The sequence below is a fragment of the Staurois parvus genome, unplaced genomic scaffold (genome assembly GCF_062004578.1).
Source record: "Staurois parvus isolate SC_StPar_1 unplaced genomic scaffold, SC_StPar_1.0 ptg001349l, whole genome shotgun sequence".
Lineage (NCBI taxonomy): Eukaryota > Metazoa > Chordata > Amphibia > Anura > Ranidae > Staurois > Staurois parvus.
Window position 1 is genome coordinate 4,267,093 of NW_028319145.1, and position 13,409 is coordinate 4,280,501.

The following is a 13,409-nucleotide window of genomic DNA, read 5'->3' on the forward strand; positions in this document are numbered from 1 at the left end:
GCACAACAGGTGTACAGACCTGTGAACTCCACATAGGGATGGTTGGAACTCCTCATAATGGGCACAACAGGTGTACAGGCCTGTGAACTCCACATAGGGATGGTGGGAACTCCTCATAATGGGCACAGCAGGTCTACAGACCCGGGAACTCAGCACAGGGATTGTGGGAACCCCTCATAATGGGCACAGCAGGTGTACAGACCTGGGAACTCAGCACGGTTTAGTGGACACCCATCATAATGGGCACAGCAGGTCTACAGACCAAGGAACTCCGCACAGGGATGGTGGGAACCCCTCATAATGGGCACAGCGGGTGTAAAAACATAGTAAAGCTCATCAAGAGATCACGGAAACAGTCAGATGGGTTAGATACTTGGTAATCTCCTTTAACAACTAATAGGATCCATCCATGTTTCTGGTACAGTATGGGAGAAGGAACAGAGGAATGGGATTGGATGCTGAGAGCAGTTTTGTCTTCAGACACTTTGGGGTTGATTTGCTAAAACTGGAGAGTGCAAAATCTGGCCGATTATTCTTAGGTCCGATTTTCGAAACAAAAATCGTTCGGAAATCGACCCGTGTATGGCCGGCCTAAGGCAGTAAGTTTTACTAGAACTGGAGAGAAATCTGGCTCAGCTTTGCATGGGAGCCAATCAGCTTCTACCATCAGCTTGTTCAATTAAGCTGTGACAATAAAACCTGGAAACTAAACAAAATCTGGTGCAGCTCGGCATAGAAACCAATCAGCTTCCAGGTTTTATTGTCACAGCTTAATTGAACAAGCTGATGGTAGAAGCTGATTGGCTCTAATGCAAAGCTGAGCCAGATTTCTCTCCAGTTCTAGTAAATCAACCCTTAGGCAGGCCATACACGGGTCGATTTCCGGACAATTTTTCGTGCAAAAATCGGGCCTAAGAATAATCGGCCGATTTTCGCTCTGTTAGTGGGGCAATGGCACTGGCCGATTTTCGTGGTTCCTCCCCATTTCGTTTATCGGGCATGCTGGAAAATTCGTGAAAAACGATCGATTTTCCAAATCATTGGTGGCACCATCGGATTACAGAACGAACAATGTTTTCAATTTTCGATCAAAAAATCGTTCGGAATTCGACTCTTGTATGGCCTGCTTTATGATTTTTTTTAACGGTCAAAAAATAAAAAATACTTGTTGGGGAAGCTTTGGATTAGAGGCTTCAGTGTTGCATGCTGGCACATGGTGTCACCACAGTAGGAAGCGAGGGGGGGGGGGGGTTTCTTTATGAAGATTGCAATAGGAACCTGATGGAGGTTCTAAGCCTTCCTTTTCTTAGAAATAATGCCCCGGTAGTACCTCCTGGGCGTGTGTTTGTGTAACAGTACAAACTAATGCAGGCCATAGACTGTTCGTTTATCGGCCGAATTTTCACCCGAAAGAATAATTGTCCGATATTCGCACCGTCAGTGGGGCAATGTCGTCGGACGATTTTCGCAGTTCCTCCTCGTTTTTTTATCGGTCATGCTGGAAAATTTACGAAAAACGGACGATTTTGGTAAGCATTGGTAGCAACAGAATGACCGTTTTTTCAGCCAAAAATTCGACCAATAAACAAACCGTCTATGGCCGGCATAACAAAGCCCTATAGGTAAAACATGGTCTTTTCATGAAGATGTAGAGTCCACTTACTTATGTAGGCCATAGACAGGTCAAAAACCGGCCGTTTTTTAAAAAAATTGTTCGATCGGCCGACATTACCACCAACTGTAAAAAAATCAGCTGATTTTCGTCCCGTCTATAGCCGGCATTTAACCCCATAATTACTTCTGGCCCTTGTAGAGACGGGAGCACACGGGAGCAATACATAAGAAGAAGAGGAAGAATAAAAGAAGAAGAATTCCAGTTCGCTATTATATTTTATATGAAAAGTATTGCGGTTGCAACAATGTATCTATTTGTGTCCATTTCAGATACAGATGTTTTTATTCGGATACAAATAGATACATTGTTGCAACCGCAATACTTTTCATATAAAATATAATAGCAGACTGGAATTCTTCTTTTTCTTAGTCTTTTTCTCCTTCTTCTTCTGCTCCTTCTTTTTCTTAGTCTTTTTCTTCTTCTGCTTCTTCTTTTTCTTTTTCCTAGTCTTCTTTTTCTCCTTTTTTTTCTTCTGCTTCTTCTTCTTTTTCTTAGTCTTTTTTTTCTCCTTCTTTTTCACCTTCTTTTTCTACTTCTTTTTCTTCTTCTTTTTCTTAGTCGTCTTCTTCTTTTCTTTTTCCTAGTCTTCCTTTTCTCCTTCTTTTTCTCCTTCTTTTACTTCTTCTTTTTCTTCTTCTTTTTCTTAGTCTTTTTCTTCTTTTTCCTAGTCTTCTTTTTCTCCTTCTTATTCTTCTTCTTCTTTTTCTTCTTCTTTTTCTCTTTCTTTTCTTCTTCTTTTTTCTTCTTCTTCTTTTTCTTCTTCTTTTTCTTAGTCTTTTTCTTCTTCTTCTTCTTTTTCCTAGTCTTCCTTTTCTCCTTCTTTTTCTCCTTCTTTTACTTCTTCTTTTTCTTAGTCTTTTTCTTCTTTTTCTTTTTCCTAGTCTTCTTTTTCTCCTTCTTATTCTTCTTCTTCTTTTTCTTCTTCTTTTTCTCTTTCTTTTTCTTCTTCTTTTTTCTTCTTCTTTTTCTTTTTCTTAGTCATCTTCTTCTTCTTGGCTCAGGCGCAGATTTTTTATCGGTAAAATGATCGGCCGATTTGCCCATTATTGCCGGGAAAAACGATCGATCGTCAAAATCGCCCGTGAATTTTCCAACATGCCTGATAAAAAAAAATGTGCAAAAAGCCCAAAAACGGCTGACCAATTAACCCACTAATGATGCGGAAATCGGTCGATTTTTCGACCCGTCTATGGCCCCCATTAGGGCAGCCGGGTGTAAACAAACCCCACTGTTTGTGTATACCTGGCTACCTCCAATCCACCCTACCTAAACGGAAGAGGTTGGATCACCTTCTATTGCTGGTGGACCCAGAGGTAGGCCGGTGTAAAGGGACACAAGTCCATTTACACCTGCCAGTCTATGCGGGTGAATGGGCCCTTGGATCAGGTCTGCCTGACAGGCGGACCTGATTGGAATGGGCGGGTGAAAAGGGCCAAAAATATAGGAAGAAATATGTAGAAAAAATACTTGCCTTACCCCCACCCCCAGCCCTTGCTCCCAAGTCAGTGGCCTAGGCAAGAGCGACCGGTTTTCTTTAACTCAGTTCTCTGGCAGTTCGGCTTGACACAGGTCGAGTATTTCATCAGACGTGACACACCCTGGGAAACTATTGTTCCATTGTACAGGACTACAGTGCGCTACACGGGGGACATTGTTGTGTCATGAGCTTGTTCCCCGAGGTTTGATAAATGACACGCCAAGACACAAACCTCCCGTGCGAGGCCGCAGAACCTCCCAACCTGCGGGTGTTCACTTATTTTCACTGGATTCTGTATCCTTTGTTTGGATTGCTGACGTGGAGAAAACTGGCCATGACCTTTAGTTCTTTTTTTTTTTTTTTTTCTCTCCTGTACCTGTAGCCATATCCAGCCCTCAATTATCCCTTTGTAACCCTACCTTTTGTGTACGTCCTGCATGTTAGTGGGCAGGCAGCTCAAGCAGACCAGCCAGACATCTCTGCTGATTCCCAACATAAAAGGTAGATCAGTACTGCTGGTTTATGGTTGCCTTTGAAGTGCATCTAAAGTCAAAATGTTGTGTTTTGTATGGAGAGTGGAAGGGTGGAACTCCATATCTTTTTTTTTTTTTTTTTTTTTTTTTTTTGTTGCTGTCGGTGTTCCTTTGGAGGAGATTCACACCCAGGGGCGGACTGACCGAGGGCCCGGGGTCAGTAGGGGGCCCCATGAGATGCCCCTGGTACCTTTTCCATAGGCTTTTGTGAGTTTGGGCAAAGACACAGGGGCCCCATGATCCCCTATTGCCCGGGGGCCCCATGAGTTGTCAGTCCGCCCCTGATCACACCCTATTTGTCTTAGGACAAAAGACAGTAAAGAATTCTAAATTTTAGTTGTCACCATTGCAGGATTTCCCTTCTTCTGTTGCCAATGACAACTAAAATGTTGAATTTTTTACTGTCTTTTGTCCTAAGACAAATAGGGTGTGACCAGGGGGGGACTGACAACTCATGGGGCCCCTGAGCAATAGGGGATCATGGGGCCCCTGTGTCCTTGCCAAATCTCACAAAAGCCTATGAAAAAGATACCAGGGGAATCTCATGGGGCCCCCTACTGACCCCGGGCCCTCGGGCAGTGCCCGAGTTTCCAAATGGTCAGTCCGCCCCTGGGTGTGAATCTCCTCCGAAGGAACACCGACGGCAAAAAAAAAAATGATATGGGGTTCCATCCCTTCCACTCTCCATACAAAACATTTTGACTTTAGATGCACTTCAAAGTTAACCCGTGGGGGAGATTTCTGTTCACTTCCTGTCCTGGAGACCCAGCAGGAAATAAGTATCCTAAGTGAGAGAGACAGTTGTCACCATTGCAGGATTTCCCTTCTCCTTCTCTTGCCAGTGACAACTGTCTCTCTCAGGATGTTCACTTCCTGTCCTGGAGACACAACAGGAAATAAGTATCCTAAGTGGGAGAGACAGTTGTCACCAATAATGGGTTTCCCTTCTTCTGTTGCCAGTGACAACTGTCTCTCTCACTTAGGATGCTTATTTCCTGTTGTGTCTCCAGGACAGGAAGTGAACAGAAATCTCCCCCACGGGTTGCCTTTGAAGTGCATCTAAAGTCAAAATGTTTTGTTTTGTATGGAGAGTGAAAGGGATGGAACCCCATATCATTTTTTTTTTTTGCTGTCGGTGTTCCTTCGGAGGAGATTCACGCCCTATTTGTCTTAGGACAAAAGACAGTAAAAAATTAAAAATTTTAGTTGTCACCATTGCAGGATTTCCCTTCTTCTGCTGCCAGTGACAACTGTCTCTCTCACTTAGGATGTTCACTTCCTGTCCTGGAGACACAACCGGAAATAAGTATCCTAAGTGAGAGAGACAGTTGTCACCAATGGAGGATTTCCTTTCTCCTTCTGTTGCCAGTGACAACTGTCTCACTTAGGATGCTTTTTTCCTGTTGTGTCTCCAGGACAGGAAGTGAACAGAAATCTCCCCCACGGGTTGCCTTTGAAGCGCATCTAAAGTCTAAATGTTTTGTTTTGTATGGAGAGTGGAAGGGATGGAACCCCATAACATTTTTTTTGCTGTCGGTGTTCCTTCGGAGGAGATTCACGCTCTCTTTGTCTTAGGACAAAAGACAGTAAAAAAATTCTAAATTTTAGTTGTCACTGGCAACAGAAGGAGAAGGGAAATCCTCCAATGGTGACAACTGTCTCTCTCACTTAGGATGCTTATTTCCTGTTGTGTCTCCAGGACAGGAAGTGAACAGAAATCTCCCCCACGGGACACAAAAGCCTGAATAAGAGGCATTTTAACCTTCCCTACTCTATCCAAGACTGAAAAAAAAATAGTTTTAGCTTTATTTTATTTATACTTTTAATAGGTTTGAACTATCTTGGGTTGGCAGTTTCAGGGCTGAAGGTAACAGTAACAAATGAGTCCCTGGTGTTTAGCTCTTCTATCATCTTAGAGCGACTCTGTCTCAAAATGAAACGGCAGAATTAAAGGTTTACGTGCAATAAAGAGAGAAGATCTTGCTCCCCTGATTTAGCAAAGACATCTCTTGAAGCCTGTACCCAAATTGTTGATCTCCCGTGCCCCCCTGCTGCTCTCAATGGTCCCTTCCACCAACCTTGTGTGCTGTAATGATGTAGAGGTCGGCGGGAGGGACCACTGAGAGCAATAGGGGGGACATGGGAATCCCTTGAAGAACATTCAGAGGACTTTGTTACCTGGAGCAGTGTTTGGTGCACCAGGAAAGGTAGGTAGTTTGTTTCTTCTTTGTAGGTATACATTTTATTCTGGTGTTCATTTTTCAGACTGAGTCACTGTAAGCCAACAAAGCTGTTGATAGGCAAGTTATGTACCATGGATCTATTTGTTACTGATACCCGCAGCCCTGGAACTGCCCATTCAAGATATTTTAAGGCCAAAACGTTTTTTGTGACAGTCGCTTTACCGTTTTTAGATATCTATCTACTAAAGGACATTTGGTAATATCAGTGCCCCAGACGCAGCAGCAGTAGACCATTTGGGACCCCAGCAGTAGACCATTTTGGACCCCAGCAGTAGACCATTTTGGACCCCAGCAGTAGACCATTTTGGACCCCAGCAGTAGACCATTTGGGACCCCAGCAGTAGACCGTTTGGGACCCCTGTATCTCTTAGATGTGGGGAATGATCTGGTTTGTACTGTGCGGACTGCCCTGGGCCACCTGTGTCTCTGCTTCATCCAACCTATAGTCCAGCCCATTCACCGTGGTCAAGATGGAGAAGTACGATGGTGAATTAAAGGGTATGTCCAGTCTAAAAATGTTTTCCTAGTGTTGGATGGTGTGGGGAAGGGTTGGAATCAATGCCAGTTTTATTATTGCTATCCAGGGCACCGTTAGAGAGATTTCCAACACTTCGGGGTTTATTTACTAAAGCTGGAGAGTCCAAAATCAGACTCCCTTCTGCATAGAAACCAATCAGCTTCCAGGTTTCATTGCCAAAGCTTCATTGAACAAGCTGAGGTTAGAAGCTGATTGGTTTCTATGCAGAAGGGAGTCTGATTTTGGACTCTCCAGCTTTAGTAAATAAACCCCTTCCTGTCCTGCTGACAACAGAAAGTGAGGAAAAATCGACAACAGCAAAAAAGATTTTTATTTTTTAATCAGGTTTTTATTTGTGTCCTTGGAGATCAGGGAAGTCTAACTCCATTTTATTGCAGGCCACATCAAAATTATGGTTGTCCTCAAAGGGCCAGTTGTAGCACCATCAGTGGTCAAGAGTCCCCCACCCTTCCTTACATCACAGTGCACCCCCCTTACCTTGTGCTGCTGCTGGGAAGAAGCTGGGAAGCAAGAAGTGCAGGGTCTGGAGGAGGACTAGAGGGAGGCTAGGGAATGCAGATACAAGGTGTTCTGTGGCTGTGGTGTAGGATCTGTAGGAGCTTTGTCTTCTCTGCTGCCAATTGCTGAGCCTTGGGGGGAAGGGGGTTGGCAGGGATAAGAAGTGCAGGATCGGACGGAGAAGTTCTGTCATTCTCTCTGCTGCCGACTGCTGAGCCTTGGGGGGAAGGGGGTTGGCAGGGATAAGAAGTGCAGGATCAGACGGAGAAGTTCTGAAAGGGACTGGGGCCTTGTGTTTGAGACGTGTTGCAGATTTTTTTCCCCACTTTCTGTTGTTAGTGAAATTTTTCCAATGCTGCCCCAGATAGCAGTAAAAACCCAATGGGAGTTCTAATCCCTTCCCTCTCTATCCAAAACTTGAAAGGTTTTTGGCTTGATATACCCTTTGATGGTCCCTGCATTCCAGTGAGAAGGAATGATTCCCGGTAGACATTCTTCTGTGGGACAAGAAGTCAGCCGAGAGCAAAAAGATCCCCCACCAGCCCTACTTTTTATGGCAGTTTTTGCAATTTGTTTACAATTCTGTTGCCATATATGAACCAGTTTTTGGCCCTCAAAGGAGAACTTAAAGACCCAACATGTAGAAGCTGTCTATATTCAAAGTTCTGTTTATAGGACTTGGGTTCTATTATGTTTAGATTACAACTATAGATCCTTGTTGGGGTGAAGGCCCATCCATGTGAAGTCAATACTGTGCCATTCACCATGCAGATTCTGGTTTATCCCATTTGCTGCCCATGCCGGTAGGTCAAGAGATTTCCTCCCATTTGCTGCCCATGCCGGTAGGTCAAGAGATTTCCTCCCATTTGCTGCCCATGCCGGTAGGTCAAGAGATTTCCTCCCAATGTCTTTCCTTTGGTACAGGCCAGACCATGGCTGGTGCCGCACATTCTAAGATGTCTTGCATAGACCTGTGGGAGTTTGCAGGGTGCTATGCACTGCCCCATGGTGGCGTGTTCATTACATTGTATATAGCAGAATGCCTTTGTACATAGTTTTACATTCTTGCGGGCTAAGTTTTTTTTTTTGGACTGATTGATGTGTGTGATGTGTTCAAGATGTGCATTATATCGGGGATGGGTTAGTCAAATGTTTTGCAATTAAAACTTCTGAAGATGTTAACTGGTCATGTTGCATTTTTTTTATTACCGTGTTGATGTTTGTCTTTTCAATCTACCGTATTTTTCGCTCCATAAGACGCACCTAGGTTTTAGAGGTGAAAAACAAGAAAAAAAAATATTCTGAACCAATGGACTGCAGACACAGTACAGGGGATGACCAGAGACTGCGGACACAGTACAGGAGATGACCAGAGACTGCGGACACAGTGCAGGGGATGACCAGAGACTGCGGACAGTGCAGGGAATGACCAGAGACTGCGGACAGTGCAGGGAATGACCAGAGACTGCGGACAGTGCAGGGAATGACCAGAGACTGCGGACAGTGCAGGGAATGACCAGAGACTGCGGACAGTGCAGGGAATGACCAGAGACTGCAGACAGTGCAGGGAATGACCAGAGACTGCAGACAGTGCAGGGAATGACCAGAGACTGCAGACAGTGCAGGGAATGACCAGAGACTGCAGACAGTGCAGGGAATGACCAGAGACTGCGGACAGTGCAGGGAATGACCAGAGACTGCGGACACAGTGCAGGGAATGACCAGAGACTGCGGACACAGTGCAGGGAATGACCAGAGACTGCGGACAGTGCAGGGAATGACCAGAGACTGCAGACAGTGCAGGAAATGAACAGAGACTGCAGATAGTGAAGGGAATGACCAGAGACTGCTGACCTTTGGGGAGGGAGGGGGAGCGGGTACCTGAATTTGACAGGTACCCGCTCCCACTTCCGCGGAGTTGTCCTTCCCTCTTCTTCCCGGGCCGGCTTCTGTGACAGCCGGGTGCCCACTGCGCATGTGCGAGAAGCGCTGCGCTTTGTGAATGGCCCGGCGCCTTCTGGGACCTTTCATGTGTCCCAGAAGACACCGGATCATTCACAAAGCGCAGCGCATGCGCAGTGGGCACCCGGCTGTCACAGAAGCCAGCGCGGGAAGACTGTGCAGCGCTGGAGTGAGGAACAGGTAAGGCCCTGCAGGAGACAACAGCTAAGCGGCCGGCCCGGTATTCTGACATGGTGGCCGCAAAAATACCGGACCGGCCGCTTTATATTCGCTCCATAAGACGCACTGACATTTTCCCCCCTTTTTTGGGGGGAAAAAAGTGCGTCTTATGGAGTGAAAAATACGGTATATCTGTGTCGGGAATGGACTCAGCACTGGTGGTGGGACTCGCCTGCCGTGTGGGCTGCAGTACCAGAGCTGACCAGCAGGTGCTCTTGGCAGCCAGAAGCTCACAATCAGCCAAACCTGGGGCTGATTGCAGAAAGGTGTATATAAGGCATGACCAGGCCTGTGCTCTGGGTCTTGGTGTATGTTTTCCCATGAGCCTCTGTACCTGTATCCTGTGTTCCTGCTTCGTTGCTGACCCGGCTTGATCCTGATCTCTGTTGACCGTCTCCTGTTCTGACTACTGGCTCATCCCTGACTATTCTTCTGCCTACTCCTATGCTGTTTGTCCTCCTATTGCTGTACCTTGGCTTGTGACCCGTTTACTCTTTGCCTGCTGCTCTGTACTGATCTGCCTCCACCGTTACCGACCCGGCTTGTCTGACCACGCTAACTACTCTGCCATCCATCCATCCTGCACGGATCCAGCCGTACCTGCACATACCTCTGGCGGATCCCTCTACCACTAGCATGTGTACTCAGGGGCCGCGACCTGGTCGCAGTCCTGCGCCAAGTCCATCCCCACCATCAGGGGCTCTGGTGAAAAGGCAGACTGGGGCTTAGACTCCGCACCCTGGGGAATCCTGCCCTGAGGACCGCTAGAGGTACCACCAAACGGTCATTACAGAACCCTACGGCCGGCCTGACCGTTCCACCTCTCCAGCCCTGACTACGCCTGTGTTCCTGCACCTCCTAAAGGTTAGTGGAAGGTTGGTTTGCTCACTGTGCATTTATATATATATATATCTGGGTGGCTAATAATAACCTGTATTATACTATACCTGAAACCTGCGTTTCCCTGTGTCAGTCCACACCTTTCTGGTCATTCCTTGATTCCTGACAATCTGTGTGGGTATGTTGAAAGTAAGTGCTAACTGGATGACATTTAGTTTTGCTGAAACACTGTGGGGTTGATTTACTAAAACTGGAGAGTGCAAAATCTGGTGCAGCTGTGCATGGGAGCCAATCAGATTCTAACTTCAGCTTGACAATAAAACCTGGAAGCTGATTGGTTTCTATGCAGAGCTGCACCAGATTTTGCACCATGAAGTTTCAGTAACCCTAGGTTTACATCTGTGCGGGTGGTGCCGCTGCAGATCCGCATGATAATCTGTGCAGTGGCACCACCCGCACAGAGAATTGCGGACCCGCGGGCAGGTGCCATTACTTCTAATGGTACGCCGCCCACACTGGAAAACGCAACCGTACTGCAAACCGAGTTCCCATGCGGGATGCGTTTCCAAAGAAGTGCAGGGACTTCCTTCCCTGCGTGTCATGGGTACGGGAGTCCATTCAAATGAATGGGCTCTCATGCCCGTGCAAAACATGGGCCGCATAGATGTGAACTGGGAGTAAATCAACCCGTGTGTGTGTCATGAACCCCTTGGAGCTGGTGCCTCCCGGCCCTTTAAGGGTTCCGGGAGGCGGGGCTGGGTTTTAGGGTAATGTGACCGCCATGATTCGCTGTCACATGATCGGGAAAGGTCCCGATCAAAAGAAGAGATTGAGACCTTTCCGTGACTACCGAACGTGTGTGCTGGGAGCGCTCTCAGCACATATGTGTTTTTGTAATAGAACGCAAATGTGCGGCCGCTCGGCGTCTAGGCCCAGATGTCGGGAAGCTGCACATTTGCGTTCAGCCGGCGCCAAAAGGTTAACAATAGCTTTTTTTTTTTTTTTTTTTTTTTTTTTTAAATCCTGTTTTCACATTTTTCCTACTTTTGTTGCATATTAATGCAGCTGCCTCCACCAATTTGCAGCCATTCTCTATCTACATGCATTTGCTCACACATCAGGATATCATATTACTGTTCTGCAGCAATTTCCTGATAATGGCAGTGGTAGACCATGCCTGCTAAAAAAAAAAAAAAATGTGATTGTAATATATTTATATGCCCAATCTCCTGCGCTCGTGTGCTGCTGGGGATCTAACAGACTCTTCAAGTACAGTGGGGAAAATAATTATTTGATCCCGTGTAGATTTTGCCCACTTACATAGAAATGAAGGGTCTATAATTTTTATCATAGGTGTATAGCACAGGAGAAAAGTTTTTGCTCTGGTTATGTGTCCATTTTTTTCTGACCAGTTCAGAATATATTTTAGGCCACTGTGCTCTGAACATCCTTGCTCAGGCACTTGCTGTTATAAGGTGACCGCTGTCTCCTAATTGCAGTCCTGTGTAGTCCCCTATTCACATTTTCCCCAGATGGAGACTCCAAGCGACTCATTGATACATTTTTTTGAAGCACAATGAGGGCACACCAGCCTGGCATATTACCAAAATACACAGTTTATATACAATATATCTGAGTCCATACGATGGAACCCTGGATGACCAACTGGCTAACGCGTTTCGAGGACACAACCTCTTCCTCAGAGCCACTGTGTTCTCGAAACGTGTATTCCAGAACATTCTTATTGGTTCCACTGAGTCCATTTCCAGCACAGGAGAAAAGTGTTTGCTCTGGTTATGTGTCCATTTTTTTCTGAACAGTTCAGAATATATTTTAGGCCACTGTGCTCTGAACATCCTTGCTCAGGCACTTGCTGTTATAAGGCGACCGCTGTCTCCTAATTGCAATCCTGTGTAGTCCCCTATTCACATTTTCCCCAGATGGAGACTCCAAGCGACTCATCGATACATTTTTTTGAAGCACAATGAGGGCTCACCAACCTGGCATGTTACCAAAATACACAGTTTATATACAATATATCTGAGTCCATACGATGGAACCCTGGATGACCAACTTGCTAACGTGTTTCGGGGACACAGTGCGGTTTATTTACTAAAGCTGGAGAGTCCAAAATCAAACTCCCTTCTGCATAGAAACCAATCAGCTTCTAACCTCAGCTTGTTCAATGAAGCTTTGGCAATGAAACCTGGAAGCTGATTGGTTTCTATGCAGAAGGGAGTCTGATTTTGGACTCTCCAGCTTTAGTAAATAAACCCCAGTAGCTCTGAGGAAGAGGTTGTGTCCTCGAAACGCATTAGCCAGTTGGTCATCCAGGGTTCCATCGTATGTTTGGATCAAACATCTTGTTCGGTGTGATATGCCTGTGTTTTATGTCCATTCTGAATATGATACATTGTTCTTTCCATCAATATTTTTAAACAATAATGCACTAGGTCGGTGCGCCCTCTTTTTTGTTTTTGTTTTCCAATTTGCATATAACCAGAGGGCGGAATACCCAGGGGTACATGCCTGAACGCATATGGTCCTAAACACAAGTATCACTTGGTACAGTGTCAAGTTTCCACATATTTCATCCTGTCAGATTCTTTTCACAGTTCAGAAACTTCAGCCGTCCGTGGACGCATGTGTGCGGCATATGGGCATTAAAGCCCCCCCTCTGTGCTGCCACGCATGTGCGTTACATGGGCGGTAAGAGGTTAGCACAGTCTGCGACTATCCTAAAGCAGCTATGGTAACAAAAGCCATCCCAAGGCCATTCCTTCCACACAACCTGCTGTATTTACAGAGGCGTCTGTATTATTAAGGTCTCCTATACAAATATATGAACAGCAGGAAATTGTGGTCACAGTCTGAACAAGTCAGTAAGCCGTGTTTGCAATGGGAATAGAATATGATTGGCCAAACCACATTTGTAAAGAAACGCCTTCAGATATCGGTTTGTCACTTTTACCCAACATCATTATTGCTGGTTGATTAGTAAAAATCGATGGGAATCGCTGTCCTTTTAAATGATTTTTTTTAACAATATAAATGCAGATGTTCTGCATTAACCCCTCGCCCTCCAGAGGATCCCCCCCTTCCTGACCAGGCCATTTTTTTGCGTTACTTTGACTGACAATTGCGCGGTCATGCAATGCTGCACCCAAATGAAATTTACATAATTTTTGTCTGGACAGAGGGTTTGGCCCTGTGCTGATCACATGCACTCTCCCAAGGAAAAAAAAACCTCTAGCAATACACACCAAACTGAGCATGTGCAGCTTGCCCCCCAAGGCTCTGTTCTATCAGCAAATGGATTGGGGACTGTGGAAGAAGGGGAGGATCAGAGAAGACAGGATCTAACAGCCTTTTTTACACAATGCAGAGGATTAACCCCTTAGGTTCCACAGTGAGTATAACAAGC

The 13,409-nt window shown here is 45.8% G+C and overlaps 1 protein-coding gene and 1 long non-coding RNA gene across 2 annotated transcripts in view; both read left to right on the forward strand.

Moving 5' to 3' along the window:
• The first annotated feature begins 4,439 nt into the window (after positions 1-4,439).
• Positions 4,440-8,146, forward strand: LOC149436746 (uncharacterized). The gene is made up of 2 exons (XR_016308281.1): positions 4,440-7,771; positions 7,811-8,146. It is a non-coding gene; the product is annotated as an uncharacterized LOC149436746 (long non-coding RNA).
• Positions 8,147-9,417: 1,271 nt separating this feature from the next.
• Positions 9,418-13,409, forward strand: part of SLC17A9 (solute carrier family 17 member 9) — a 34,497-nt gene continuing 30,505 nt past the window's right edge. The window contains exon 1 of the mRNA XM_089661557.1: positions 9,418-10,009. The gene's annotated coding sequence lies outside the window, so the exon portion shown is untranslated. The remainder of the gene's footprint in view (positions 10,010-13,409) is intronic.